The sequence below is a fragment of the Pongo pygmaeus genome, chromosome 9, assembly GCF_028885625.2.
Source record: "Pongo pygmaeus isolate AG05252 chromosome 9, NHGRI_mPonPyg2-v2.0_pri, whole genome shotgun sequence".
Taxonomy (NCBI): Eukaryota; Metazoa; Chordata; class Mammalia; order Primates; family Hominidae; genus Pongo; species Pongo pygmaeus.
The window spans coordinates 17,320,229-17,334,077 of NC_072382.2; the positions used below are offsets into that span (position 1 = coordinate 17,320,229).

At 40.2% G+C, this 13,849-nt stretch overlaps 1 pseudogene; it reads left to right on the top strand.

The window, feature by feature from the left end:
- Positions 1–2,142: 2,142 nt before the first annotated feature.
- Positions 2,143–13,391, top strand: LOC129008592 (tRNA (guanine(10)-N2)-methyltransferase homolog; annotated as a pseudogene).
- The last annotated feature ends 458 nt before the right edge of the window (positions 13,392–13,849 follow it).

The following is a 13,849-nucleotide window of genomic DNA, read 5'->3' on the forward strand; positions in this document are numbered from 1 at the left end:
CACTTCCACCACATTCTATCCGTCAACGTAAGTCATTAAGTCATAAGACCATACAGTTTCGAGAAATGGAGAGATAAATTTGGTCTTTGCATGAGAGTTGCTTTGAGGTATTGTGGCCACTTTTGCAATCTCCTACAAACTATTTTAGAGCTCTACCAATATAAAAATTCAATTTACTGATTAATGAATACTCTAAAAAGTATATAATTTTAATTTATTTTAGAACTCTTTTCATTCACTCACTACTTGGATAATAATGGATCTCCTCAAGCCATTCCATGACTCCTTCAGGAGCCCAAGGAATCTTTTTGCAAAGCCCTAAAATTGAGAGAAATGACACCAGCAAGATAAAAAAAAAAAGACTCAGAACTCAGAGTACAACTGAGTCATGGTTGCGGTGGTACACCAAAGCAAAGATCCTTGACTTCCTTCTGCTGTAGTCTCTAGGGCCTTCCTGATGTAGGACCTACTCTGCATCTTCAACCTCTGTGAAGCTGAACTTGTCACATGCATTGACATAGAATAAACACCCTTTACTTGAGCTCCTTGGGAAGTCTTTCCTCGAGTTCCCTATCACAAAACAGTCAAATGATCTACAAGGATCAGTGCTGTCTCCTGGAAAAAGAAATGAGATTGAGTTAAAAGAATTATATTTCTGTCCTTGCTTCAACACTTGTAAGGTGAATGTCTTTGCCAAGTCTTTTCCAATTCTGAGATTCTCAGAGTCTGTCATCTTTGTGGAAGACTCCAGTTATGAGCCAACAGGTGGATTTTAACCAGGAACAATGCTCCATATCAGCTCCATTCGATGTTTTCAAAGAGAGGAGATGCTCAAGAGAAAATACCAATGATGGTTCTTCTAGAGGGTAACCATTTACTTTCTCCTTGAGATATGCCTAAGACATCCTCACAATAACTACTGTAGAAGAATAATACGTTGTCCACAGTCCTAGAGGTAATATTCTATTTCCAATCTCAGACAGCAGGCAATAGTGAACCTACAACTGAAAAGAATCTCATCTCTATGAATGGGTTTATGAACTTCACTGATTACCCAGAGTTGGAGTTGCCCTTGTTCTTAGTGTTTCTCAGTTTCTTCCTGGCCATTATTTTGAGAAATATGGAATGGGTCATTCTGACCCAAGTGAATGTGCATCTCTTCACCCTATATACTTCTTCCTAACAAATGTCACCTTTTGGGATACCTCAGTCACCATGCCTCAGATCCTGGCCATTCTGGCCATAGGCAAGACAACCATTTCCTATGGCCACTAATAAAAGCAATGAGGTCCTTTTTCTTCATTTGTGTAGGAACTTAGTGTTTCCTGCCAACAGCAATGACCATAAGCAGCCCACTGCCCCACACTACTGCCATGAACTTCAAGACATGTTGGGGTTTTTTTGGGTGGGGATTGTTGTTGTTGTTGTTGTTGTTTTTCTTTTTCAGACAGAGTCTCATTCCATCACCCAGGCTGGAGTGCAGTGGCACGATCTCAGCTCACTGCAACCTCCACCTCCTGGGTTCAAGTGATTCTTGTTTCTCATACCTCAGCCACCCAGGTAGCTGGAATTACAGGCATGCACCACCATGCCTGGCTAATTTTTGTATTTTCAGTAAAGATGAGGTTTTGCCATGTTGGCCAGGCTGGTCTCAAACTCCTGGCCTCAAATGATCTGCCCACCTCAGCCTCCTAAAGTCCTGGGATTACAGGCATGAGCCACTATGCCTGGCTGACGTGCTGGGTTTTGATGGTGAATGTGGTGAATGCCTACACCTAAGGTCTATCAGAAGCCACTTTCAACACCATCTGCACATTTGCCCGCTTCTTCTGTGATGACAATTAGATCAAATTCTGTCACATCCTGCCCCTGCTGAAGCTCATTTGAAATACTTCAGGAAACAGCAAGATAATTATTGTGATCTTTGACAACTTTTATGATTATAGCTGGCACTAGGGTCATCCTGATCTCTTACCTGCTAATCATCAGGGCTTTGAGGATGAAGTCATCAAGTGGCAAAGCCAAGATTTTATCCATCCACTTGTGCCTCCCACCTAACTGCTATGACCTTCCTTTGGGATCCCCATCTTCAGACATGTGAAGTATCTCAGATAAATCACTGAGAGAAGAAAAGTTGGCGTCATGACCTGCACCATCTTTATTCCTGTGCTAGAACTTTTGATCCAAAGTCTAAAGAAGGATATACAAGTTGCCTTCAAAAAGGCCATAGGTAACTTCTGGGTTTTTCAGAGGCTGTAACTCTAGCTGAAACTTCTTGACCAATCTCCTCTTAAAGTCCTTAAGCTATTGAAGGAGGAGCAGGATGTGACTTCCCCAGTAGCTCCTTGACAAACTTGCAAGACCAGTTGTTTCCCATTTGTGAACATCCTGCTCCTCCACCTGATTCATGTCTGCCTTTTTTTTAACCTATTCTCTATCCCAAGCCTCTCAGAACCTTCCTGGAACCTGTTTTCCAAGAGTCATAGAAATCATGACTTTTAAAGTCATCTTGTCCACCCTACTCCACCACTCCTCTCCAAGTCCAAACATCCTTACCTAATGTTTCCAGAACTATTGCTTTTCCCTTCCTATCTCTTCTCTTGTCAGAACTGTCACTCTCTTTATCCTGAAAATTTTCACTAAGTGTTAAAAGGGGAAGATTTCAATTATTTTATTTGCATAATTCAAGATTTGGGATCTGTAGGGGTTCACATATATTCATTTATTCTATAGTGAAAAAGTCAGTTTGGTAAGCTAAAATTACATTTCCTAAAATTATTGTTTCATTGATTTTAAAACTGTTTTTAGGCTAGGCATGGTGACTCATGCCTGTAATCCCAGCACTTTGGGAGGCCAAGGGAGGAGAATCACTTGAGCCCAAGAGTTCAAGACCAGCCTTGGCAATAAAGTGAGACCTCATCTCTATAAAAAAGAAATAATTAAAAACTGTTCTAAAGTTATATATTGGATGGGTGTCTCAAAGTTCTGTCATTATCTCACCTTTAGAATATAAGCCAAAAGTCGGTGAGCCCATAAAAGAGATTTGAAGCAGCAGACACATTCTCCTGCTTGTCTTGAAGGAGTAAGCTGCCTTGTTGTGAGAGATGTGGCCACATGGCAAGGACCTAAGGGTGGCTTCTAAGTCAGTCCCTAGCTGACGGCTAGCCAGGAAATGGGCACCACAGCTATGCAAATAGCAGGCAAATGAATTCGACCAACAACCTGAAAGAGTTTGGAGGAGGACCTTGAGCCTCAGATGAGATTGAAGCCCCACACAACAACTTGATTTCAGTCATGAAAGACCATGAGCAGATAACCCCTATGCTGACTCTTGACTCATAGAAATTATAAGATTTGTGATGCTTTGAGCTGCTAAATGTAATAATTTGTTATTCAGCAACAAAAAATTACTTGTAAACTAAAAGTTAGGTTTAAAGCAGAGGCCAATAAGCTTTCTCCATAAAGGGCCAGAGAGTAAACATTTTAGGCTTTTCAGGCCAAATGGTCTTTCTCACAGGTACTCAAGTCTGCCATTCTAGTGAGAAAGCAGCCATGGGGCAATACATAAACAAATGAGTGTGACTGTGTTGCAATAGACTTATAACAGATAGCAGGCTAGATTTGTACTATGGGTCATAGATTGTTAATCCCTTAGTTAATGCATATCCAGTACTTGGTACACAGATTGGCACATAGTAAGTGATGATTCCTTTAGTAATCATCATTATTAAAAGAAGAGACTGGATCACACAGATTCTGGCCCATGATCATTGGATGCAATTAACTGCATCCCATGCCATCACTTGTCTTAGCCTCTTCAGGCTGCTGTAACAAAATGCCGTAAACTGGGTGGCTTTTATTTTTATTTATTTATTTATTTTTTTGTCTATTCATACCACTTTTATTCTATGTTGAAATAAAGGACCTAGTCAATGCAATAAGACAAGTAAAGCATACAAATCAAAGAGGAGGAAGTAAACTTTTTATTAGTAGTAGTAGTAGTAGTAGTAGTATTGTTATTATACTTTAGGCTCTATGGTACATGTGCGCAACGTGCAGGTAAGTTACATATGTATACATGTGCCATGCTGGTGCGCTGCACCCACCAACTCATCATCTAGCATTAGGTATATCTCCCAATGCTATCCCTCCCCCCTCCCCCCACCCCACAACAGTCCCCAAAGTGTGATGTTCCCCTTCCTGTGTCCATGTGTTGTCATTGTTCAATACCCACCTATGAGTGAGAATATGTGGTGTTTGGTTTTTTGTTCTTGTGATAGTTTACTGAGAATGATGAGTTCCAATTTCATCCATGTCCCCACAAAGGACGTGAACTCATCATTTTTTATGGCTGCATAGTATTCCATGGTGTATACGTGCCACATTTTCTTAATCCAGTCTATCATTGTTGGACATTTGGGTTGGTTCCAAGTCTTTGCTATTGTGAATAATGCCGCAATAAACATACGTGTGCATGTGTCTCTATGGCAGCATGATTTATAGTCCTTTGGGTATATACCCAGTAATGGAAGCGCTGGGTCAAATGGAATTTCTAGTTCTAGATCCCTGAGGAATTGCCACACTGACTTCCACAAGGGTTGAACTAGTTTACAGTCCCACCAACAGTGTAAAAGTGTTCCTATTTCTCCACATCCTCTCCAGCACCTGTTGTTTCCTGACTTTTTAATGATTGCCATTCTAACTGGTGTGAGATGGTATCTCATTGTGGTTTTGATTTGCATTTCTCTGATGGCCAGTGATGGTGAGCATTTTTTCATGTGTTTTTTGGCTGCATAAATGTCTTCTTTTGAGAAGTGTCTGTTCATGTCCTTCGCCCACTTTTTGATGGGGTTGTTTGTTTTTTTCTTGTAAATTTGTTGGAGTTCATTGTAGATTCTGGATATTAGCCCTTTGTCAGATGAGTAGGTTGCGAAAATTTTCTCCCATTTTGTAGGTGGCCTGTTCACTCTGATGGTAGTTTCCTTTGCTGTGCAGAAGCTCTTTAGTTTAATTAGATCCCATTTGTCAATTTTGACTTTTGTTGCCATTGCTTTTGGTGTTTTAGACATGAAGTCCTTGCCCATGCCTATGTCCTGAATGGTATTGCCTAGGTTTTCTTCTAGAGTTTTTATGCTTTTAGGTCTAACATTTAAGTCTTTAATCCATCTTGAATTGATTTTTGTATAAGGTGTAAGGAAGGGATCCAGTTTCAGCTTTCTACATATGGCTAGCCAGTTTGCCCAGCACCATTTATTAAATAGGGAATCCTTTCCCCATTTCTTGTTTTTGTCAGGTTTGTCAAAGATCAGATAGTTGTAGATATGTTGCATTATTTCTGACAGCTCGGTTCTGTTCCATTGATCTATATCTCTGTTTTGGTACCAGTACCATGCTGTTTTGGTTACTGTAGCCTTGTAGTATAGTTTGAAGTCAGGTAGTGTGATGCCTCCAGCTTTGTTCTTTTGGCTTAGGATTGACTTGGCAATGCGGGCTCTTTTTTGGTTCCATATGAACTTTAAAGTAGTTTTTTCCAATTCTGTGAAGAAAGTCATTGGTAACTTGATGGGGATGGCATTGAATCTGTAAATTACCTTGGGAGGGATGGCCATTTTCATGATATTGATTCTTCCTACCCATGAGCATGGGATGTTCTTCCATTTGTTTGTATCCTCTTTTATTTCCTTGAGCAGTGGTTTGTAGTTCTCCTTGAAGAGGTCCTTCACATCCCTTGTAAGTTGGATTCCTAGGTATTTTATTCTCTTTGAAGCAATTGTGAATGGGAGTTCACTCATGATTTGGCTCTCTGTTTGTCTGTTATTGATGTATAAGAATGCTTGTGATTTTTGTACATTGATTTTGTATCCTGACACTTTGCTGAAGTTGCTTATCAGCTTAAGGAGATTTTGGGCTGAGACAATGGGGTTTTCTAGATATACTATCATGTCATCTGCAAACAGGGACAATTTGACTTCCTCTTTTCCTAATTGAATACCCTTGATTTCCTTCTCTTGCTAATTGCCCTGGCCAGAACTTCCAACACTATGTTGAATAGAAGTGGTGAGAGAGGGCATCCCTGTCTTGTGCCAGTTTTCAAAGGGAATGCTTCCAGTTTTTGCCCATTCAGTATGATATTGGCTGTGGGTTTGTCATAGATAGCTCTTATTATTTTGAGATACGACCCATCAATACCTAATTTATTGAGAGTTTTTAGCATGAAGGGTTGTTGAATTTTGTCAAAGGCCTTTTCTGCATCTATTGAGATACTCATGTGGTTTTTGACTTTGGTTCTGTTTATATGCTGGATTACATTTATTGATTTGTGTATATTGAACCAGCCTTGCATCCCAGGGATGAAGCCTACTTGATCATGGTGGATAAGCTTTTTGATGTGCTGCTGGATTCTGTTTGCCAGTATTTTATTGAGGATTTTTGCATCAATGTTCATCAAGGATATTGGTCTAAAATTCTCTTTCTTTGTTGTGTCTCTGCCAGCCTTTGGTATCAGGATGATGCTGGCCTCATAAAATGAGTTAGGGAGGATTCCCTCTTTTTCTATTGATTGGAATAGCTTCAGAAGGAATGGTACCAGCTCTTCCTTGTACCTCTGGTAGAATTCGGCTGTGAACCCATCTGGTCCTGGACTTTTTTTGGTTGGTAAGCTATTGATTATTGCCACAATTTCAGCTCCTGTTATTGGTCTATTCAGAGATTCAACTTCTTCCTGGTTTAGTCTTGGGAGGGTGTATGTGTTGAGGAATTTATCCATTTCTTCTAGATTTTCTAGTTTATTTGCATAGACATGTTTGTAATATTCTCTGATGGTAGTTTGTATTTCTGTGGGATCGGTGGTGATATCCCCTTTATCATTTTTTATTGCATCTATTTGATTCTTCTCTCTTTTTTTCTTTATTAATCTTGCTAGCGGTCTATCAATTTTGTTGATCCTTTCAAAAAACCAGCTCCTGGATTCATTGATTTTTTGAAGGGTTTTTTGTGTCTCTATTTCCTTCAGTTCTGCTCTGATTTTAGTTATTTCTTGCCTTCTGCTAGCTTTTGAATGTGTTTGCTCTTGCTTTTCTAGTTCTTTTAATTGTGATGTTAGGGTGTCAATTTTGGATCTTTCCTGCTTTCTCCTGTGGGCATTTAGTGCTATAAATTTCCCTCTACACACTGCTTTGAATGCATCCCAGAGATTCTGGTATGTTGTGTCTTGGTTCTCGTTGGTTTCAAAGAACATCTTTATTTCTGCCTTCATTTCGTTATGTACCCAGTAGTCATTCAGGAGCAGGTTGTTCAGTTTCCACGTAGTTGAGCAGTTTTGAGTGAGATTCTTAATCCTAAGTTCTAGCTTGATTGCACTGTGATCTGAGAGATAGTTTGTTATAATTTCTGTTCTTTTACATTTATTGAGGAGAGCTTTACTTCCAAGTATATGGTCAATTTTGGAATAGGTGTGGTGTGGTGCTGAAAAAAATGTATATTCTATTGATTTGGAGTGGAGAGTTCTGTAGATGTCTATTAGGTCTGCTTGGTGCAGAGCTGAGTTCAATTCCTCGGTATCCTTGTTGATTTTCTGTTTCGTTGATCTGTCTAATGTTGACAGTGGGGTGTTAAAATCTCCCATTATTAATGTGTGTGAGTCTAAGTCTCTTTGTAGGTCACTCAGGACTTGCTTTATGAATCTGGGTGCTCCTGTATTGGGTGCATATATATTTAGGATAGTTAGCTCTTCTTGTTGAATTAATCCCTTTACCATTATGTAATGGCCTTCTTTGTCTCTTTTGATCTTTGTTGGTTTAAAGTCTGTTTTATCAGAGACTAGGATTGCAACCCCTGCCTTTTTTTGTTTTCCATTTGCTTGGTAGATCTTCCTCCATCCTTTTATTTTGAGCCTATGTGTGTCTCTGCATGTGAGATGGGTTTCCTGAATACAGCACACTGATGGGTCTTGAGTCTTTATCCAATTTGCCAGTCTGTGTCTTTTAATTGGAGCATTTAGTCCATTTACATTTAAAGTTAATATTGTTATGTGTGAATCTGATCCTGTCATTATGATCTTAGCTGGTTATTTTGCTCGTTAGTTGATGCAGTCTCTTCCTAGTCTCAATGGTCTTTACATTTCGGTATGCTTTTGCAGTGGCTGGTACCAGTTGTGCCTTTCCATGTTTAGCACTTCCTTCAGGAGCTCTTTTAGGGCAGGCCTGGTGGTGACAAAATCTCTCAGCATTTGCTTGTCTGTAAAAGATTTTATTTCTCCTTCACTTATGAAGCTTAGTTTGGCAGGATATGAAATTCTGGGTTGAAAATTCTTTTCTTTAAGAATGTTGAATATTGGCCCCCACTCTCTTCTGGCTTGTAGGGTTTCTGCCGAGAGATCCGCTGTCAGTCTGATGGGCTTCCCTTTGATGGTAACCCGACCTTTCTCTCTGGCTGCCCTTAACATTTTTTCCTTCATTTCAACTTTGGTGAATCTGACAATTATGTGTCTTGGAGTTGCTCTTCTTGAGGAGTATCTTTGTGGCATTCTCTGTATTTCCTGAATCTGAATGTTGGCCTGCCTTGCTAGATTGGGGAAGTTCTCCTGGATAATATCCTGCAGAGTGTTTTCCAACTTGTTTCCATTCTCCCCGTCACTTTCAGGTACACCAATCAGACGTAGATTTGGTCTTTTCACATAGTCCCACATTTCTTGGAGGTTTTGCTCATTTCTTTTTATTCTTTTTTCTCTAAACTTCCCTTCTCGCTTCATTTCATTCATTTCATCTTCCAGGGCTGATACCCTTTCTTCCATTTGATCGCATCGGCTCCTGAGGCTTCTGCATTCTTCACGTAGTTCTCGAGCCTTGGTTTTCAGCTCCATCAGCTCCTTTAAGCACTTCTCTGTATTGGTTATTCTAGTTATACATTCTTCTAAATTTTTTTCAAAGTTTTCAACTTCTTTGCCTTTGGTTTGAATATCCTCCCATAGCTCAGAGTAATTTGATCGTCTGAAGCCTTCTTCTCTCAGCTCGTCAAAGTCATTCTCCGTCCAGCTTTGTTCCGTTGCTGGTGAGGAACTGCGTTCCTTTGGAGGAGGAGAGGTACTCTGCTTTTTAGAGTTTCCAGTTTTTCTGCTCTGTTTTTTCCCCATCTTTGTGGTTTTATCTACTTTTGGTCTTTGATGATGGTGATGTACAGATGGGTTTTTGGTGTGGATGTCCTTTCTGTTAGTTTTCCTTCTAACAGACAGGACCCTCAGCTGCAGGTCTGTTGGAGTACCTGGCCAGCCATGTGTGGTGTCAGTCTGCCCCTGCTGGGGGGTGCCTCCCAGTTAGGCTGCTCGGGGGTCAGGGGTCAGGGACCCACTTGAGGAGGCAGTCAGCCCATTCTCAGATCTCCAGTTGCGTGCTGGGAGAACCACTGCTCTCCTCAAAGCTGTCAGACAGGACATTTAAGTCTGCAGAGGTTACTGCTGTCTTTTTGTTTGTCTGTGCCCTGCCCCCAGAGGTGGAGCCTACAGAGGCAGGCAGGCCTGCTTGAGCTGTGGTGGGCTCCACCCAGTTCAAGCTTCCAGGCTGCTTTGTTTACCTAAGCGAGCCTGGGCAATGGTGGGCGCCCCTCCCCCAGCCTCGCTGCCGACTTGCTGTTTGATCTCAGACTGCTGTGCTAGCAATCAGCGAGACTCCGTGGGCGCAGGACCCTCTGAGCCAGGTGCGGGCTATACTCTCCTGGGGCACCGTTTCCTAAGCCCGTCGGAAAAGCACAGTATTCGGGTGGGAGTGGCCCGATTTTCCAGGTGCCGTCTGTCACCCCTGGAAAGGGAACTCCCTGACCCCTTGCGCTTCCCGAGTGAGGCAATGCCTCACCCCTGCTTCGGCTGGCACACGGTGCACTCACCCACTGACCTGCGCCCACTGTCTGGCACTCCCTAGTGAGATGAACATGGTACCTCAGATAGAAATGCAGAAATCACCCGTCTTCTGCGTCGCTCGCGCTGGGAGCTGTAGACCGGAGCTGTTCCTATTCGGCCATCTTGGCTCCTCCCCGGAAGTCCTGGGTGGCTTTTAAACAACAGAAGTTTACCTCTAACGGTTCTGAAGTCTAGGAAGTCAAAGATCAAGGTGCTAGCAGATTCCATGTCTGGTGAAGGCCCACTTTCTGGTTCACAGGTGGCACCTTCCCGCTGTGCCTTCAAGTCACAGAAAGGGACCAACAGCTCCCTGGAGCCTCTTTCATAAAGGAACTAATTCCATTCATCAAGGTTCTGCTATCATGACGTAAGCACCTCCCAAAGTTTCCACCTCCTGACACCATCATATTGGTGATCAGGTTTCAATGTATGGATTTTGGGGGCACAGCTGTCATGCACCCTAAACAGGCATCTGCTGCTCATGGCAGCTCCTGAGGTTCTGTCTGCTTTAATAAAGTCTTCGCTAGAGAATAAAATACCTAGGAATACAACTTACAAGGGACATGAAGGACCTCTTCAAGGAGAACTACAAACCACTGCTCAAGGAAATGACAGAGGACACAAACAAATGGAAAAACATTCCATGCTCCTGGATAGGAAGAATCAATATCACGAAAATGGCCATACTGCCCAATGTAATTTATAGATTCAATGCTATTCCCATCAAGCTACCATTGACTTTCTTCACAGAATTAGAAAAAAACTACTTTAAATTTCATATGGAACCAAAAAATATCCTGTAGAGCCAAGACAATCTTAAGCAAAAAGAACAAAGCCAGAGGCATCATGCTACCTGACTTCAAACTATACTACAAGGCTACAGTTACCAAAACAGCATGGTACTGGTACCTAAACAGATATATAGACCAAAGGAACAGAACAGAGGCCTCAGAAATAACACCACACATCTACAACCATCTGATCTTTGACAAACCTGACAAAAACAAGAAATGGAGAAAAGATTCCCTATTAAATAAATAGTGCTGGGAAAACTGGTTAGCCATATGCGGAAAACTGAAACTGGACCTCTTCCTTACACCTTATACAAAAATTAGCTGAAGATGGATAAAAGACTTCAATGCAAAACCTAAAACCATAAAAATCCTCGAAGAAAACCTAGGCAACACCATTCAGGACATAGGCCTGAGCAAAGACTTCATGACTAAAACACCAAAAGCAATTGTAACAAAAGCCAAAATTGACAAATGGGATCTAATTAAACTAAAGAACTTCTGCACAGCAAAGGAAAATATCATCAGAGTGAAAAGGCAAACTACAGAATGGGAGAAAATTGTTGCAATCTATCCATCTGACAAAGGTCTAATATCCAGAATCTACAAGGAACTTAAACAAATTTACAAGAAAAAAAAACAACTCCATCAAAAAGTGGGCAAAGGATATGAACACACACTTCTCAAAAGAAGACATTTATGTGGCCAACAAACATATGAAAACAAGCTCATCATCACTGGTCATTAGAGAAATGCAAATCAAAACCACAATGAGATACCATCTCACACCAACTAGAATGGCAATCATTAAAAAGTCAGGAAACAACAGATGCTGGAGAGGATGTGGAGAGTGTGGTGATTCCTCAAGGATCTAGAACTAGAAATACCATTTGACCCAACAATCCCATTACTGAGTATATACCCAAAGGATGATAAATCATTCTACTTTAAAGACACATGCACACATATGTTTATTGCAGCACTATTTACAATAGCAAAGACTATTGCAACACTATTTACAATAGCAAACCCAAATGCTCATCAATGATAGACTGGATAAAGAAAATGTGGCACATATACACCATGGAATACTATGCAGCCATAAAAAAGAATGAGTTCATGTCCTTTGCAAGGACATGGATGAAGCTGGAAGCCATCATTCTCAGCAAACTAACACAGGAATAGAAAACCGAACACTGCATGTTCTCACTCATAAGTGCGTGTTGAACAATAAGAACACATGGACACAGGAAGGGGAATATCACACACCAGGGCCTGTAGGGGTGTGGGGGGCAAGGGGAGGGCTAGTATTAGGAGAAATACCTAATGTATGAGGGGCTTAAAATCTAGACGACAGGTTGGTGGGTGCAGCAAACCACCATGGCACATGTACACCTATGTAACAAACCTGCATGTTCTGCACATGTATCCCAGAACTTAAAGTATAATAAAAAATAAAATAAGAATAAAGTCTTTGCTATCATTTTTGGAGGTCAATTCACCCGCAGACAGGAAACTTACAGAAAGTCGCCATTTTGGATTCTTAGCATTCTTTCTGAAGGTATTGCAAGAAATGTAATGAAACGGATGGTGTGTGCTAAGTTCTATTTGTACATTCATACTCTATGTATAAAATAAAGATTCACACATGTAAAAAAACATTGACATAAGAAGAAAAAGTCAAATGAATAAAGCAGTTGGATTTCTGCCATTTAAATTCTGTAAATTTAAAGACACCACAACATATATTATATATTTTGGAGAATTACGGTTTGGACCCAAACTGCATCCCTAAGAATTCACATAATATTTATTTTAGTAGATAGATCACAGATAGACAGAGAGAGCTTATTGAGTCATACACTGTCAAAATGAGACACTTTATTGGAAATACAAGCATGGATGCCGGTTTGTCATTCATTGTGACTAATTATGGAAAAGAGAAAGTGATATTGATTTTGATCCATTTGCTGGAACAGGTGACCTCCTGATAGCATCTGCTCATTTTGGTACATATGTATATGAGACAGGCATCAACTACAACACAGTTTATGGCTCAGGAAAGGCAGCTAAGAAAAACCAGAAATGGAGAGGACCAGATGAAAACATTAGGGCAAATCTTTGTCAGTATGGATTAGAGAAGGTAATACTTTCTCTAATACATTTTGACAAATATGATTGACCATATTAAATGTCCTGGTTTCAGATACATCTAAACTTTCCTGGAGAACGGCACATATTTTAATGCAGTAATCACTGATTAAATGGTATTAAAGCATCTACAAGAAGAATAGGTTCACAGAAGGAAATATCAAAGGGGATAGAAAAATGTCCAGGAAGCCACATTCCTGTTTCCTTATCATCTGAGTAATACGCTTTTTGACCTGCTAAACTTTGCAGCTGAGACTCTCATGTTATTTGGAAGACTAATCTATTCATTACCAGTATATACAGCAGAATACACTGAAGAGACGACACCCCCACTTCCCTGTCTGAAGCTCATTAGCAACTGTAAGCAAAAGCTTTTCAGCCACACATCAAGGTCCTTGATTACAATGGAAAATGTGAAGAAATGTGAAAACTGGGACCAGCATTCACATCTGCTAAGTGATCATTTTCTGACATACTAAGGTCATAATTTCTTCCATGAGAAATATATTAAAGGGGTAACAAAAAGTATTGCTAAAGAAGAAAAATCCAGCCAGAAATGAAAATTAAGATTTGACACTGAAGAAAGAATAATGATTTAATAGAATAGACATCTAGGTGTGAATTTCATGCATGATCCATAAAACAAATACTATTTTAAAATATGTTACATGAAAAAAATAAACACTATGAAGTAAATTGAGCAATTCTTTTAAAGTTGTCTTTGTTTTATAGATGTTTTTGTTGTATGTATTATAAGTCTTTTGAACTTCATTTAATATATATTTGTACTTTTAAGTATTAATGGAGATTGACTCAAAACAGTTACATTTTTACAATTAACCTACAAGAAAAGTAATTTTTTTAAACTTTTATTTTAAGTGCAATGGTACATGTGAAGTTTTGTTACATAGGTAAACTCATGTCATAAGTGTCTGTTGTACTGATTATTTCATCACCCAGGAATTAGACCCAGTACCCAACAGTTATCTTTTCTGCTTCTCTCCCTCCTCCTACCCTC